Genomic DNA, 16,615 nt, shown 5'->3' on the forward strand with positions numbered 1-16,615 from the left:
AACCTAAATTAGTGGGTATTGGCTTCATTTTTATATGTGTAGGTTCTAGGTTATGATATACAAAGATATCCCACCATTTGATTGCAACTTGTTTTCCAATGTATGGAATGTATTCATAATTATTGTAAATATTCTCAGATATTGTAAATTTCCGCTATAATATCCAAGGAATTTGACAAAGAGCCATAAAATATAGATGGTAATCTATATTAGGGTCTTTACCATTATATTCAATGAATCTGGCTTGAGATAATTACAATGATTCAGGTAATATTTGGGATCCTGATCCCCATATTGAAAACCAATTTCGAAACCAATTTGGAAAAGGTTCATTAACTGGCATTTTGAACTGTATGAACCAAGTATTGGAATTATAAGGATTTTGGAGGCACAAAACCTTATGCCATGCATCAACATATTCTGAAAATCTATAATATTTATTTGGGAAGTCTAGAGATTTTAATAGTTTTGACCTGGATGGGTTTGCATCCCATTCATTGAAAGATAGTATTTTCCAAATCTGTAATTTTGAATATTGTACTATTTTTGTATTCTTCTGATAATAATGAGTAATCGATGCTGAATTAGTTTCTTGAAAAATGGCCTCATACCATTCTCTGGTCTTAATCCCATTAGATGGATTAAGATTATTAAGCAAATACATGGCTGCAACAGTATTTGGGTTGTCCATCAAGAGTTTGTCTTCTATTACAGAATCAACAATAAAAATAGTGTCTTCATACTAAGATTTTCCAGTAGAAGATTTCTAGTTTAGGATAGGTGATTGCAAAAACACTGGAGTTTTAATTAGGGAAGTTTGCTGACTAGAGTATTCAGGGTAAAGATTTATTGGACTATTTGGGCTGCTGGGTGAATAAGGTGAAAGTCTTGCTATGGGTGATTCTGAAGAGGCTGGAACTATATCCATTGGTAATTTGCCTTTACCTTTCTGGCTGTCCATATTTATTCTTATTAAAGAGTATTAAAGCTAATGATTGATCTTGTGGGTCAAACTGATCCGTTCTGTCCCCCTGCAAAAATTCGCGAGTTAGAAAATCAGGAAGATCATTAGCAATACCTTTGAGATGTTCAATAGTAAAGTCAAAAGAAGAAAGGATAGCTTGTCATCTAGCAAATATCTGTTTAGAAATCAAAATTTGCACATCTTTAAGTAAAATATCTTTAGCGGCTTTGCAATAAGTTCGTATGAGAAAAGTGGTATTACGAATGTCACTTTGAAACTTAGTAACACAATGTACTATGGCTAATATTTCATTTTAACTGTGGAATAATTCTTTTGAGTGGGATTCCATGCTTTCGAAGTAAATCGAACTAGCTGTTCAATATTTCCATTTTGTTGTTTTAATATTTCTCCTAAACTTATTTCAGAGGCATCACATTCTATAATCTTATATGCATGTGGATCTGGTCAAGTTAAACATGGTAATTCTTTTGCTTTAAGTTTTAATCTTTTGACAGCTATGGTATGTTCTTCGATCCATTTAGGAGGGTTTTTTTGTAGTCTATCATATAAAGGTTTTGCATCTAGCGAGATTCTCATAAAAATCAAATATATAATTTAGACATCTTAAGAATCGTTGTAGTTCTTTTTTATCTAACATTTTATCAGGAAATTTATCAGCACACTGGATTGCTCTATCTATAGGTACAATTGTACCTTGATAAATATTATGTCCTAAAAATTTTATTTTAGTTTGAAATAAACTTATCTTTTTTGCAGAGACAACCAATCCTGCATGTTTTACAGCATTAATAAAAACAATTATATGTTTAATATGTTGAGGTATATTTTCTGAGAAAATTAAAACATCATCTATATAAACTATCATAAATTTTAAATAAGGATTAAATACATCATTCATTATTTTTTGAAATTCTGATAGGGCATTTTTTAGCCCAAATGGCATGACATTCCACTCAAATTGTCCAAAGGGAACATTAAATGCAGTTTTATATCTATCTTCTTCTTTTATTTGAATTTGCCAATATCCTGATTTTAAATCAAATTTTGAAAAGGTACAAGCATTTATTAGTCTATCTAATAAATCTTTTTTATTTGGTATAGGATACCTTATCCATTGGAGTGCTTTATTTAATGGTTTATAATTTATTACTAATCTTGAAACTCTGTTTTTTTTTCAGCATTCTTATTCACATAAAATGCAGCACAGCTCCAAGGAGATGCACTTTTTCTAATCAAACATTTATTAATTAAGTCATCTATTTCGTTTTTACAAAATTCGAGTTATTTTGCATTCATTTGTATTGGCCTTGCTTTAGTAGGTATTTTATTTTTAGTAAAATCTGGTTTATATAATAAGCTAACCATATGCTTCTTTCTTTCCCAAAAGGCATTAGGTAAATCACTACATATTTCTTTTTCAATTTGGGTCTTAATTGAAATAATTTTTTCTTGGGTGTCAAGAAGAGATAGATCGTTTTCTACTTGTTTATATTTTATTTCTGTTTTAAGATAACAGGGAAATTTTTCTTTGTTTTCTATATAATATTTTACATTATTAATCTCTTTAATTTTTGGCTTATCTATAAATTCAAATTTGATTTTATGACCATCTATTGTTGTTTCTATACCAGTAGTGTCTATAGTTAAAGCATAAAGTAGGCTTAAAAAAAGTGTTCTTAATATAACAGCCTGGCTTAAACCTTTAACCATAATAAAAGGTGTTGTTATACAATTACCATTATTATAGATAATTGTGTCTAATAATTTATATTTAATTATTAATCTGCTTCCATCTGCAGTATTTAGAGGTTGTTTTGTTCTATCAAAATATTTGGTAGGGACATGACCTTCATTGATACAATTTAAAGCAGCTCCAGAGTCTATTAATGCTAAAGATTGAAAACTATAATCATTTTTTACTATAATTCTTATTAGAGTAAACCATTTTTGTATAATGATTCTATTTATTAGGTTCAAATTGTTTTCCATATTGGTCTCAAAAGGGTCAGAAGTTTCTGCTATGGATTTATTATGAATATCTACTAATTGATTAAATTCTAATTCATCTGTGTCACTTAATTCTCCTGCTACTTCATTGTGAAGTTCTAAGATTTTAATCCTATTTTTTAATTGTTGTACTTCTTCTTTACCCTCATTGACTTCTCTTTTTAAATCGGATATTGTAGGTTCTTTATTAATTATATCCCTTTTATTGATTCTTTTTATAATTTTTGAAAAACTATATTCATTTGCTGATTTTATCAATGGTGGTGGTTGTTTTTTTAATTTAGCTAATTTTAAATATTGAACTATTACTTCTCTTTTTTCATTGGGGTCTACAATTTTCTCTATTAAATCTAATGTGAAGTTTTCTTCATTAGTGAGAGTATTGCAAGAACATTCTTCCATTTTTTCATTATCTGTTTGATTTTCAGAATTACTCCATATTAAATTTTCATCTTCAATATAACCTATTAATGAACTATCACTTTAATTTGTGTCTTCAGTAGAACTACTGTTTGAATCATAAATTTGTATTATATCATAGTTTTGTTTCTAAGAGTTTCGTCTAGTATTATAGCATCTATTTTTATTTTCATTTTGCAGTTGCTTTTATAATGTCCAACTTTTCCATATTTATAACATATTGGTATTTTTTTTTTTTTTTTTTGGTTTTAGGGGAAAGTTTGTTAATAAATTTTTCTCTCTTATTTTTCTTAGGTAATTTTTTGTTTTTTCTCTTTGTTTTATATTTTTTCTTTTTATGTATGTTATTAGGAGGTGCATCCATACTATAACCAAATTGTTCGTAAAAATCATTTAGTTCTTTTTTACCAGTCATTCTTTGTGTATCTAGTTGTCTTTTTAGTTTTAGGTCAGTGCCTAAGGCTAGTCCTTCTACACATATTTCTACGGATAATTCTCCTAAAGTATATGATGAATATGGTATAATTCCTCCACTTTTATGTTTAAGTCTATTTTTCACTTTTTTAGCAAAAGAATAGGGTAAACCAACTATAAATTTTTCTTTCCAATGATCTAATTGACTATCTTCTCTAGTTAATAATCTTGAAAAAAACACATCTTTATACCATTTATATTGAGATAAAGTATGACATCTTAAATTGGAAAGTAAATCTTTAGATCTGGCTTCTAATAAAGCTGTACTTCCTACGAAATGAAGAGTAATAGTATATATGAGAGTATTAACCGCATCACTTTCATTGTATAATATATCTTGATCTTGTTCATTCTTAACTGTGCATTGTCTAATATTAGATAATATATTATTTTTAGTAGCATCGGGTAAGTGGAAATCCCATCATCCTCGAAGCCAAGCAGTAAATCCACAAACAATAGCTTTGGCTACCTCTTGGTCGTGATTTCTTGCCATCTTGCATGCTGATGCATACATGGTCATATATTTCATAGTATCCAATATTTGATGTTAAGAAAGACCATCTATATTCCAGTTTACTATTGTTTATCCAGAATAGGAAGTGGTGTATGATATTAAATCTTCGTCAAATTGGATATCTACTGGTTGGTCTGGTATGATACATTCTTGCCTGAGCTACAGGCCTCCATTTCGTTCCATAAGATATCTTATTAATGTTTTGTGTATCTTGATTATTTTCTGTAAAGGCTATTTCCATATTGTCCAGATTATCTTCTATTAATGGTTCTTCTTGAAGGGTTAGAGCTTCTGGTTCTTTTAGAATTCCTTTACCTTTCTTCTCTTTTTCTTTATCTGTAATATCTAAATGGGTTAATTTAGATATTAGTTCATTTATAAGATCTTTGTTATCTTCCTTAAGATTAAATCTTTCTTTATTTATTTCAGGGGGAGGTTTAAACAAGATTGCTTTTTTTTGTACTTCTAGTTTTTCATGAGGAGCTCTCAGCATATTTTCAATTCTAACTGAATGTCTACCTAATGATTGCATATATAAATTTGCATAGTTATTTTGTTCTATAATGTGGGGTAGTAATTCTATCCTTTGCGTATATTCATTAGTCATTTTATAAGGAGTTGCTCTTGTTTCTGAGACTATTTTAGTGACAGAATCTTTTTCTATTTTGGTAGTTCCTTTTATAATGATACTTTTTTCTGGAGGATGTATTGAAGCCATATTGCTTTCTCCTACTAAATTATATGTATGATATTGTTTTTCTAAAGCACATATTTCAAAATTAGGAATTTAAACTCCTTTTTCAGTAAGAATATTTTTAAGCCATACAAAAAATCCTATATTTTGCTTTTCTTTCTTTAAATATTTATTGTATTTTATATGGAATAGTTCTACTAATCTTTTTTGAAATTGTTTTAAATACCATTATCTAATTTGTGAATTTTCATCTGACCATGTTTCTGGTTAATCTGGGACCAATCAATTGATTTAGGTATTATAGTATTAGATTTTTCAATATTTGTTTGAAAAAGTATTGTTTTACCTTTAGTATCCCTTTGTAACACATTAGGACATAAAGTATTCATAACTTTATAACAAATTCGATAGACTATTACTATATTTTGAGATCCTGGGTTCATATCGAATCCCTGGGTTTTAAGATTAAGTGTTAATACTTTGAGAATATTAAGATTATTAAGTGATACAGAATAGTTTGGAACTATATATATATATATATATATATATATATATATATATATATATATATATATATATATATATATATATATATATAGCAATAATCCAATGTAACGTTTGTATCATAGTATAATACAACGACACTTTTAGAAAACTATGTTTGTGGTATTTGTATGACCCCAAATTTTGCATACACACTTTCTTCATCTCTATAATCAATCCCAAAAAAATAAAAATAAAATCAATTTGAACCCTAGATATGGTCAAAATGTGTCCCCTCCAAAAACGAATCTAGACCATTCATTTTGTGAATTTCAAGATCTTAGCCTTTAAAAACTCAAAATCATTTTTTTCTTTTTTAAAATTGTTCATCTAATGATAATAAAGCCATAAAAAAAAATGGAAATGAAAAAATCATTCAAAGGCTTAAATCTAAGCATCTCATCAAAATGAACGACCTATGTTAATTGGGCTTAAAAAATACTTTCTAAGTTGTGTTTTCAATTTTTTCTTTTTTTTTTGTGATTGTTCATTAGAGTGAAAACAATGTATATTTCAAAATTTGGATCAAACAAATAGCCATAAGATGGTTTTTTAAGGTTGTTGCATCATATTACTATACAACGGTTGCATGAAATCATTGCCCACACACACACACACACACACACACACACACACACACACACACACACACACACATATATATATATATATATATATATATATAAGCCCAACGGCTCAGATTCGATCTGATGATTACGCATCATTTCGTGTTTGAATTTTAATTTTTTTCTACAAATCCAAATCATTTGAAATTTTAGGCGTGTGTTCTTCTCATCAAGAAACACCTAATAAAAATATAAAAAAATTATTCGTAAAATAAAAAATGATCAAACTACCTCCAAAACGTTTCGGGGGTATTTTGGTCAATTTATTTCACGTAAAATATTTCTTTGATATTTTTCGAAGATTCAAATTTTTTTTATGTACACACTCCTAAAATTTCAAGTGATTTGGATTTTAAAAAAAAAACAAAATTAAAATTCAAATACTATCGGACATCTGCGATCACGAGATCAGCTTAGATTCAATCTGGACCATTGGGCTCATATATTCATATGAGCTAGAGGGCTAATCCTAGCTTTTTCCATATATATATATGGAAAAAACTCTTGTCAGCTCATGGGATCATGGAACAATGTAAGCCCAACGGCCCAGATTGAATCTGGACCGATCTAATGATCACAATTGTATTTCATAATTGAATTTTATTTCATTTTTAAAAATCTTAATTACTTGAAATTTGAAACGTATCTTCTTCAAGATTAGTAGAATCTAATAAAAATATCAAAAAAAATAATTCACATAAATTAAATTTACTAAAATACCCTTGAAAGGTTTCAGAGGTATTTTTATCAATTGATTTATGTGAATTATTTTTTAAATATTTTTATTAGGTGTACCTTGATGAGAAGAGTTTATGCTTTAAATTTCATGCTATTTAGGTTTATATAAAAAATATTAAAATTATATTACCGATATATAGTCCTGACCATCAAATCCGCTATATATATATATATATATATATATATATATATATATATATATATATATATGGTATCAAAGCCAAGTTTATTCAATAGATTTATGGTATCAGAGCCAAGTTTATTAAGTAGAAAACTAAACCAATTTGTACATTTTATCTGGTTAACATACCTAAAGTCGCTGTGACCCAAAGACCAACGTGAGCTAGGAAGACTATAAGGTGCAGGGACTATTTCCGGTTGACTCAGGGAAAGAAAACTAAGATAAAATGACAAATTTGTTTAGAACACTATCAAATAGAACCGTTTTTGGTAGTTCTAGTAATAATACTCTACGAGTGAATAATAGAGAAGAAATAATAATAGATAATATTGAGAAACAATTGCAAAACCGAAATATCCCATAGGTCCCTACAAATGATATTTATAAGAAGGGAATATTTGAGTTTAAAAACAGTTTTTCAATAAAAACGATTGAAGAAACTCCCTCAGTTATGGAAAATCAAGATAGCTTTCAACTCTTTTCAACTAGAATGATTGCAGATCATATCAAAAGGGGTTATAACTACCTTCATATAGGCCTTGTACAAATAGTAGTAAAACCATTAAAAAGAAAATGATTAAATAATTCGGTTTTACTCTGTTTGAGAGATAGTAGACATAGAAGATTCAGTGACTCCCTTTTAGGGATCGTTGAGTCGAGTGTCTGCAATGGACTTATATATTTCAACTGCTTTCCAAATTTTTTTGTGTCCTTATCCAATCCAAATTTATTAAAAGTGCTAACCCTTAACCTTAAAACTCAAGGTTTTGACATGGACCCTAGATCCCAGAATTTGGCTTTTGTTTATAGAATTTGTTATAAGGTCAAAAACACTCTTTGTCTTAATGCAAGATTAATGGATATAAAGGGACAAACATTATTGTTTCATACTACTATGGAAAAATTTGTCACACCTAAAGCTATATGCTGGAAGCAAGTAAACTTACTTGAAAATTGGTTTCTACAATATGAGACTCGTTTACCTATTCCCGAAAATAAAGAGCCTGAACAAATAATTGAATAGGCAAATGGAGAAATTGAAATCCAATTTCCATCCCTTAGAAGAGACAGATTGAGTATTCCAAATACTGTTTTAGCTCCTAGGCTGCATGCCAATAATATTGTACCTTCAACTTATACTCTTTCTAGAATTTCGACTTCTTCAGTACCTCAATCTAATTATAAAAAAGCGCATGATGATAAAATCATTTTAGAAGGATTAAGAAAAAGTGAAAAACAGGTGCAACATCCAGTTTATACTGTAAATACTCCCAGCTCTTCTAAGACTGAACCAGATGAGCCAACCATGTCTGAATTTGATTTCGAAGTTCTAACAATTCAAACCTAAAATAAGTTTGTCATAGATAAAGAATGGGTAAAAAAGGATCTTTTGTCTGAAGAAAATAAACAAATAAGGGAACGATTCCCCAAAGAATTTAATGAAGACTGAAAGAACTCTTTCATAGTAAATTCAATAAATTCATGATACAACCTAAAACAAATATAAATTTTTTTAAATGACTTAGGTATATCCTTAAAAAGGAAGGAATAAAATATCCTGAATTTAGGGATAATACTATCCAGAATATTAATACTATCCAAAACACCTTTTAAACCTTTCATACAGTTAAAGGACAAAGCATTGAAGCTATCCATCCTCATGAAACTAGTCTAAACCTAAACGGAGAAAAACAAGACATAAAAGCTTCACTTTTCAAAATTGGACCAAAAGATTTTGATAAGCAGATGGCTAAAATTGAAGTCATATCCTATATAATAAAACAAAATAATTATACAAATTTATTCCTACAGACTATAGGGAAACCGACCAATAGAATAGAAAACGTCTTAAATAAAATAAAACCTCAAGAGAAAAAAGAAGACAAAGAAAAGAGTGCAGTTTTATTCAAATCGCCTCCAAGTATTGCCGTAGGAAAAATTTAACCTGCAAAGAGTTAAAAGGAAAGAAGATAATAAAGAAATGGTAGATGAGTTGATGAAAAGAATTGGAAAATTAGATATTAAAGGAAAATCAGGCAATGTCCAAGTACTTCAATAAGACAAAAGTTTTTCTGATCTTGAAATATCTAAAATAGAAGAAGCTTTTAAACCAGAATGCTTAGAGCTTAACCAGATTGACTATGGGAAAAAGGCTAGGCCTGTAGCCCCAACAAGAGTGTATTTTCCTAGGCCCACTCCTGTAGATCTACAAATAGAAGATGACCTCATTACTACCTCAGTCTCCTATTCAAGACGATCTATAGTAAATTAGAATATAAATTGGATATTTGAGAGTCAAATTCTCAATCTCATGAAACATATGACTATGTATGCCACCGCATGTAAAGCAAGTAGAAACCAAGACCGCAAAATTGCTAAAGCCATTATATGTGGTTTTACTGGATGGCTTAGAGTATGGTGGGATTTTCATATGGACGAAGAAGCAAAAAATCAAATCTTAAATGCTACTAAGCAATGAGCTGTAAAAAGTGAGTTAGGACCAGGATAGGTCCTTGAGAATATAGTTACTGATGGAGATGCAGTAAATGCTCTAATATATACCATTACACTTCACTTTGTGGGGAGTGCAACTCTTTTATCAGCTAAATCTTAATATCTACTTTCAAATCTTCGTTGTTCAACTCTTTCACATTTCCAATAGCATAAAGATGTATTTTATTTCAGACTGCTATCTAGAGAAGATAGTAAAGCTGACCATTGAAAAGAAAAATTCATTGCTGAACTTCCTCATTTGTTTGGGAAAACAGTTAAGATAAGATTGAAAAATAAGCATGAAGGAATTACTCCTTATTCTTTGTATACTGGTGGAAAATTATCAGCAGAATTATGTGTTGAAGGTCTTGCTTTATGCACCGATTTAAAATTGAAAAGACAATTGGAGAAATAACGAATGACGGGAAAAAAAGAATTGGGTGCTTTAACACTATACCTACGTCCAAGCCCTCTCACAAACATAAATTCAAAGACTCTAGAGCTTCTAGAAAGACAGTCTAGATATTCAAAAGGAAAGAAAAATATCTTTCTTGAGAAATTTTCACAAAATCACTCCTTTAAACAAAAGGGAAAAAGGAAAATATCAGTTTGCTATAACTGCGGGAAAGTAGGACACTATAAAAATAAATGTCGTGTGAAAAAGAAAATAAATGCTTTAGAAATAGACCTTGAAGTAAAAAAACAATTATTTGATATCCTCTTAATTAAAAGAGATGATTCTGAAGAATCTTCTGACTCTAATGAAGAAATGCTCATCGGAGAGATAAATGATGAAGAATTGATTTTCTCCAATTCGGATTCTGAAACAGATTCTGAAGATATAAATTGTCAGTGCAATTTTTTGAAATACCTAAATTTAAATACTCTGACCAAGGAAGAAAATCTCATACTTGACCTAATTGATAAAATAAGTGACTCTGAGACTAAAAGAGAAGCTTTAATTCATTAAATCAACAGCGCCAAAGAACCTTCAAGTTCTATTACTCCTAAACCAACTCTTGTTCCTACTAATAAAGATTACAACTTTAGTGATATTCTATAAAAATTTCAAAATGGAACTCAAAACCAAAAAGAACATACAATTCATGATCTAAAAAAGGAAATAAATGCGGTTCGAAATGAACTGATAACTCTAAAAACTAGAGTACAAACTCTTGAAGTAGCAGCGACTAAAAATGCAAGTGGAAATGAGGAAGAAAGTCCTGAAGAAGAATTTAATAATCTGACGCATGATTATAATCAAAATCTGTTACCACCCGAAATGGAAGACACACTCTCAAAAGTGATAAACGATCCACAAACTTCCAATAAATGTAATATGTTAAGGAAACTACAAGATTATAAATATATAATCCTCTTGGATAAAGTAGTAACCTAAAGATGATTTACCATCATAAAAATAGTGGTACAAAAGGAGTTCACTTTTCAAACTACTGCTCTTATCGATTCAGGAGCCGATCTAAACTGTATAAATGAAGGACTAGTTCCAACCAAATATTTAATACTGCTGATGGTAGTAAAATGATAATAAATTATAAACTATCTGATGCAGCAGTTTGCAATAATGGTGCATGCTTTAAATTTCATTTTATAATGGTTAAGGGATTAAGTCAGCCTGTGATACTCGGAACTCCCTTCTTAAACGTGCTTTATCCCTTTAGAATTGATAATATTGGGATAAAAGCTGATATTAAAGGATATGAAATGAAATTTGACTTCATTGATAAGCCAATAATTCATGAAATAATAGCATCAAAAATAAGATTTCTACGAAAGAAAGATTTCTCTTTCATTTAAAAGAAGAGGTTAAGTATGAAACTATTGATGAAAAATTAACATCTCCACAAATACAAAATAAAATTAATTACTTCAAAACGATATTGGAAAAGGAAGTTTGTACAGAAATCCCTAACGCTTTTTGAAATAGAAAGCAACACATTGTGGAACTTCTTTATAAATCATTCTTTAACGAACAGAAAATTCTAACTAAAGCCAAGCCAATACAAATGAATAACAGACTTCTAGAAATTTGTAAAACTGAAATACTAGAACTTCTTGACAAGAAACTAATCAAGAAAAATTCTTCACCCTGGAGTTGTCCAGCTTTTTATATAGAAAAAGCTTCGGAGATTGAAAGGGGAGCCCCAAGCCTTGTTATAAATTATAAACCCTTGAATAATGTTATAAGATGGATTCGTTACTCTATTCCAAATAAAAGGGATTTTCTTGATAGATTAGTCAATGCCTGTATTTTCTCAAAGTTTGATTTAAAATCAGGATATTGGCAAATTCAAATTTTGGAAAAAGATAAATATAAAATAACATTTAATGTTCCTTTCGGGCATTTTGAATGGAATGTACTGCATTTTGGGTTTAAAAATGCCGTATCAGAATTTTAAAATATTATGAATGACATTTTTAATCCATATACTAAATTCATTATTGTCTATATTGATGATGTCCTCGTATATTCTGATAATATTGACCAACATTGGAAACATTTAAATATATTTTTTAAAGCTATAAAAAATGCCGGACTAGTTGTTTCTGCTAGACAAATAAACATTTTATAAACAAAAATTAGGTTACGTGGGCATAATATCTTTCAAGGAAGGATAATTCCTATCGATAGAGCAATTGAATTTGCTTCCAGATTCCCTGACATCATAAAAGTTGAAAAACAATTACAACGATTTTTAGGATGCCTTAATTATATTTCAAATTTTTATAAAGATTTAGTTTCAGATGTTAAGCTTTTATTCCAAAGACTAAAAAAGAATCCTCTAGATTGGACCAATGAGCATACCATGGCAGTTAGAAAATTAAAACAGAAGGCCAAATAATTATTTTGTTTAGCTCTATCAAATCCTACAGCTTTTAAATTTTTAGAAACCGATGCTTTTGAAATAGAATTAGGAGGTATCCTTAAACAAAAAAGCGTAGATGACGAACAACTTATACGCTTTACCTCTAAAGCTTGAAATCCGGCACAACAGAAGTATTCTACTATTAAAAAGGAGGTCTTAGCAATAATACATTGTGTCACGAATTTCAAAGTGACCTACTTAACAAAAAATTTATCATATGGATTGATTGCAAATCAGCCAAAGACATTTTAGAAAAAGATGTCAAAAATATCGTTGCCAAGCAAATTTTCGCTCAATGGCAAGGTATTCTTTCTACTTTTGATTTTGATATTGAACATATTCAAGGGAAAAATAATCATCTTCTTGACTTTTTGACTAGAGAAGTTTTGCAGGGAGGGAAGGAGAAGCCAACAGCCGAGAATACAGCCAATGGATATAGTCTCTAGCTCAGAAAAGACCTGACTATATATAATAGCCAAGGAAAACACCTGGCTACAAATAGTTCTAGCCCAGGAAAATCCCTGGCATCCTCTTCAAATCCAAATGCTTTAATAAGAAAGCAAGCTCAAGAGATTCAAATATCTCCTAAAAAATCCCTTTTGAGCTCTAATAGTCCAAACCCTGATAGAACTTTATTTCTTGATACAGCTTATATCCCGCTAATCATAATATAAAATGAACACAGGGAAAAAGACCCTGTTGAATTAGCCGCTATATATCTGCGCCATAATCTACATGCTAATATGGGAGAAAGATGTAGATAATGGTATGAAGCTATTTTAATTGAAACCGGGTCGGTGTTAATAGTACACCACTATAGAAACAATGATTCGGAAATAGCATCTTCAAAATTCAAAATACATAAGATTATCTCTTATAATAACTGGGGTCTGAATCCCTTAAAACCAAAGGCACTAATTACCAAAGGATTTAAAATCAAATCCTATCATTATTTTAAATACATTAAGGCATGGGACAAAGTCTTTGCCTACCAGAATGCAAAAAATACACACAGCTGGTATGTGCAGTTTAAAAGAACTGAGCCAGCAGAATTTCCAAACTGGTTTAAAAGTTTGTTCCTGTTATGGTGATCATTAAGCCAAATACTTCCAGAAAAATTCCAAATATCATAGAGAAAATTCTCTGAATATAATAACGTTAGTGTACAACGAGACTATCACATATATTTCGTGGCTCTATATCAGGTTCCCTAGATTTTAAAATGGTCCTACCAAATTTCTGAAGATGATTTAGACCTGTGGGATTATATTCCAGAACTACAAAGAAATTTCAATTAAATGGTGGGACAACTATAAGAATGATTATCTAGATCCCGAAAAAATCTATATGAAAGCAATTCCATGTTCTTCACCAAAATCAGATATGGGATTTTCTGACTACATTGCTTTGATGCAACAGAAAGACCCCACTCTGTCAAAAGCAGAGCTCAGGAAAAAATTACTCTTTGCTCTAGAAGAAGAAGTAGAAGTTAAAATACCAACTTCTTCAACTGATACATAGATTGAAGATTTGGATCCTCCAAACGAAGATGACTGTATGGGGATATTTTCTCAACTAAATTAGACAAAATATCAGGGACGGTACGACTCCAACACCATTCAGGACACGTGTCCCAAAAATGATGATACAAGCCCTAGAAGAAGAAGTAGAAGTTAAAATACCAACTTCCTCAAATGATACATAGACTGAAGATTTGGATCCTCCAAACAAAAATGACTGTATGGGGATATTTTTCCAACTAAATTAGACAAAATATCAGGGACGGTACGACTCTATCACCATTCAGGACTTGTGTCCCAAAAATGACGATAAAATAAGACTGTCAACACACCAATCACTATTGCTACAGTAAAAGAAGCATTATTGCCGACAAAAACACTGTTGCTACAGTAAAAAACAACAAGAATCTTTGCTTTTACCCTACCTTTTGCTTTGACGTGAAAAAAAAGGCATCTTACCTTATCGGTGTGGACTTAAGAACATTTGAAGTCCGCCCTCCCCTCTTCTATAAAAGGAGGATCAGGTCTCAAAAGTAAAACACCTTGGGATTTCCTTTTGAATATCATAGCTAGGGTTTTACTACGTCGTAAGTTTGAGTGATTATAATTTCTGAGGTATTGTTGTAAGCCTGAGCATTTACAAGGAGTACTTCAAGTTTGTTTTCTGCCTCTCTCCTTTACTTCGAGCTTTCATGTAAGTGTCTATCTCTGTTCTGCTTTTGTACTTCTGTTTCTATTTTATAATTCAATGTTATTATGAATGAATGTTAGAATGTTACTCTTTCTTATTTATGAATTTTATTGATTCCCCTTCCGTTATTTATGGTATCAAAGCCGGAATTAAAGTCCAACCGAGAATTAAAGTCCAGTATTTGTTCTCAAAACAATGACTTTAATTATAAGTTTTTCCTAATTCACAACAAAATTTGAATAACTTAGATTCAAATACTAAAGTTAAAGTCCAGTCGAGAATTAAAGTCTAGTTGAGGAGCTAATCTTGCATTTGGACTTTTAAATCCAAATTTATTAAAAGTGCTAACCCTTAACCTTAAAACTCAAGGTTTTGACATGGATCCTGGTTCCAAGAATTTGGCTTTTGTTTATAGAATTTGTTATAAGGTTATGAATACTCTTTGTCCTAATGTAAGATTAATGGATAAACAATATTTTTTCAAACTAATATGGAAAAATCCAATCGTATCACGCCTAAAGCTATATGCTGGAAGCAGGTAAACTTACTTGATAATTGGTCTCTACAAACTGAGACTTGTTCACCTATTCCCGAAAATAAAGAGCCTGAGCAAATAATTGAATATCCAAATGTAGAAATTTAAATCCAATTTCCATCCCTCAGAAGAACCAGATTGAGTATTCCAAATGCTGTTTTAGCTCCTAGGTTGCATGCCAAGAATATTGTACGTTCAACTTATACTCTTTCTAGAAGTTCGACTTCTTCAGTACCTCAATCTAATTATTAAAAAGTGCATGATGACAAAATCAATTTAGAAGGATTAAGAAAAAATGAAAACCAGGTACAACATCCAGTTTATACTGTAAATACTCCCAGCTCTTCTCGGACTGAGCCTCATGAGCCAATTATGTCTGAATTTGATTTCGAAGTTCTGACAATTCAAACCCAAGATAAGTTTGTCATAGATAAAGAATGGGTAAAAAGAATTTTTTGTCTAAAGAAAATAAAGGAATGGTTTAGTAAAGAATTTAATGAAAGACTGAAAGAACTCTTACATATTAAATTCAATAAATTCATGATACAACATAAAACAAATATAAATTTTTTTAAATGGCTTAGGTATATCCTTAAAAAAGAATGAATAAAATACCTAGAATTTCAGGATAATACCATCTAGAATATTAATACGGTTCAAAACACCTTTCAAACCTTTCATACAGTTAAAGGAGAAAGCATTGAAGCTATCCATCCTCGTGAAACTAGTCTAAACCTAAAAGGAGAAAAACAAGACATAAAAGTTTCACCTTTCAAAATTGGACCAAAATATTCTGATAACCAGATGGGTAAAATTAAAGCCATACCTCATATAATAGAACAAAATAATTATATAAATTTATTCCTACAGACTATAGGGAAACATACCAATAGAGTAGAAAACGTCTTGAACAAAATAAAACCTCAAGAGAAAAAAGAAGATAAAGAAAGGAGTGCAGTTTTATTCAAACCACTTCCAAATATTGCCGCAGGAAAATTTAACCTGCAAAGAGTTAAAAGGAAAGAAGATAATAAAGAATTGGTAGATGAGTTGATGAAAAGATTTGAAAAATTAGACATAAAAAGAAAATCAGGCAATGTTTAAGTACTTCAACAAGGCAAAACTTTTTCTGATATTGAAATATCTAAAATAGAGGAAGCTTTTAAACCAGAAAGCTTAGAGCTTAACAAGATTGACTATGGGAAAAAGACTAGGCCTGTAGCCTCAACAAGAATGTATTATCCTAGGCCCACTCCTGTAGATCTACAAATATAAGATGACCTCATTACTACCTCAGTCTCCTATT

This window comes from Amborella trichopoda, chromosome 7 (assembly GCF_054954075.1).
Source record: "Amborella trichopoda isolate Santa Cruz 75 chromosome 7, AtrichopodaSantaCruz75HAP2 v2.0, whole genome shotgun sequence".
Lineage (NCBI taxonomy): Eukaryota > Viridiplantae > Streptophyta > Magnoliopsida > Amborellales > Amborellaceae > Amborella > Amborella trichopoda.